This window comes from Montipora capricornis, chromosome 1 (assembly GCF_036669925.1).
Source record: "Montipora capricornis isolate CH-2021 chromosome 1, ASM3666992v2, whole genome shotgun sequence".
In the NCBI taxonomy this organism is placed as follows: domain Eukaryota; kingdom Metazoa; phylum Cnidaria; class Anthozoa; order Scleractinia; family Acroporidae; genus Montipora; species Montipora capricornis.
In genome coordinates, this window is record NC_090883.1 from 11839968 (window position 1) to 11842467 (window position 2500).

The 2500-nt window shown below is 37.8% G+C and overlaps 1 protein-coding gene across 4 annotated transcripts in view; it reads right to left on the reverse strand.

Moving 5' to 3' along the window:
* Positions 1 to 2500, reverse strand: part of LOC138053445 (WD repeat, SAM and U-box domain-containing protein 1-like) — a 73862-nt gene that overhangs the window by 23483 nt on the left and 47879 nt on the right. The gene's annotated exons all lie outside the window — the stretch shown is intronic.

Below are 2500 nucleotides of genomic sequence, written 5' to 3' on the forward strand. Positions count from 1 at the left end.
GATCATAGCTTCACTTGATTTCATATCCGCAGTTCATATATGACTCATTTCATATACCATTTCATCATTGATTCATTCCTCACGGGACCATTAGAACCCACAAATGACCAGCTCCCAACATCAGTGGCTTCATAGCTCAGTTGGTTAGACCGTCGCACCGTAATCGCGAGGTAACGGGTTCAAACCCCGTTGAAGTTCTGAATTTTTCAGGCTTCTCTACGCAATTGTAAAAATTGCGTTCATAACTGCGAAGATCATAGCTTCACTTGATTTCATATCCGCAGTTCATATATGATTCATTTCATATACCATTTCATCATTGATTGACATCTCAGATAGATTGATCAATGGTCAGATTGGCACAGCAATGAAAATATTCATTAAGTTTGATCATGATGAAGCAGGACAAAACATGATAAATAATAGCAATACTCAATATATGCCAAAGAAAACAAAGTACATGTAGTAGCTATTGAACCCATCTTGGCAAAGATAAAAGTAAGACCTAATAAGCTATCATTACCTGAGATCATGACAAAGAACAGAGTTTGCAATTACATTAGCATGGGCTTGCACTGTCGAAAAAGTACAAGGACTGACAATGGATAGAATAGTAATAAGCTTTCATCTTAACAAACAAAGAAGCTTTAACTATGGTCAAATATATGTTGCAATAAGTCCTGCGAAAACATTACAAGGTATCTACGCTCTTATAAAAATTGAACACAAGCATGTTAGAGCAAATCGTGAAGTACATGAAGAATATGAAAGATTAAGAAATACACAATGGTATCCTTGGTCTGCGACTTTTCCGAACATGATGTTATATTTCCCCGTAAACTAAAATACCACCAAAGACAAATGTGTCCGATGATGTCTTGATTCTTCTTCTTTCACATGACGAAATCTCGGCTTTCCTGCTATCGGTGATTATGCGGAATTCAAGTTTGTTGACAGATGTGTTAATTTGTCTTTAGCCTGTCTTTCTAGAAAGTCTCTACTTTTGCGGCTCCATAACTTTCATGGTCATGTTTACTTGGCTTGTGTAAAGATGCAACGGGAACACGTGTCTTTTTGCAGAACAGATTTACAAATAAACTAATTTCTGCGGTTGGGAATGAATTTTCTGCACCCATGAAGTTGAACACATTTTTAACAACCTTTATTTGTCAAAAATACAACTTTTGAACAATCATGAATAACATAAACACGAGAGTTACAAAAATCACTGTACTGCTATAAAACGCGAACAAAAGAAATAGCGACTGATTAGTAGCTACAGTTACCGGCTAAAGGTCGCTATACAAAGTACATTCAATCTCCAGTTAATAAAAAGCGTATTCTCATGGGTAATTTAAAGATGTAAACATTCATAAACAGCACGACGACAGAGCAATTTTGAAACAAATAACTTACCTTGAACAATTAAAACTAATTTGCGACGGAAAGCTCTTCAACATTTTCCCAAAACTATGGCGTTCCGTTACGGACAAAATCTTGAAAACGCGTTCGTACAATATTAAACGCGCACAAATAAAGCGAAACTCGTTCATTTAATATCAAAACAGCGAAAAATAAATAGAACCCTACAAAGATAAATCGAACCGCATACTTATAAATCGAACTTACACAAATATCAATCGAACCGTCTAAAAATAAACCGAACCGTGCAAAAAGAAATCGAACTTACAAAAATATCAATCCAACCGCATACATATAAATCGACCGTACCGTACAAAAATATAAATATAACTTTCAAAAGCTGGTCAGCTGCTAGCACGTAGGTACTTCATATATGGTAATTATTATGGCCTTAAGACCTTCCTGTCACTAGCGTGACGTGTTGTTTTGAGGTGTATAAAAATGTCGGTGAGAAACCAGCTCACCCATTACGAATTCTTTCGTTCTTTGCAAGACTTATTAGTGCTTTCATTTAAGCTTGTCGTTCGATTCTGCTGAATTCCTTTCGCGACACCTCGACGGTTTCGAAAGAACTCTGAGCGTTTTGTGCTTCGTATTGGTCCGAAATACAACTGACCTCGACACTCTCTTATTTACTGTCAGCCAACAGAGGCAACATTGCGAGGACTTATCTTATTTTGCTTTGCACGCAGAGGAGGAAGAACAACTTTAAACTCCCAGAGTGGGTGCTGTGAAATCAGGTGTTCCAGGCCGCCCGAGGCTCGATATTTCAGAAGATTTGTTGGAAGTACTTCGTAATGTAGCTGGATTTCGCTGGGCTGCCATAGCAAGAAACCTTCGTGTTTCCGAAAGAACTTTGCGGAGGCGGAGGAAAGAGTTTGGGGTCACTAGCTTAACATAATCATTTGCTGACATAGATAATACCTCCCTGGACGAAATTGTTAGAGAAATTTTGCATGTGAATCCGAGAATTGGATGAACAATAAACATGTACAAGTACAAGGAAGGATTACGTTTTTGCAAACGTTGACCGTGTAGCACACAGTCCAATACCCACCCTGGTCAGAGTTTTTCACTG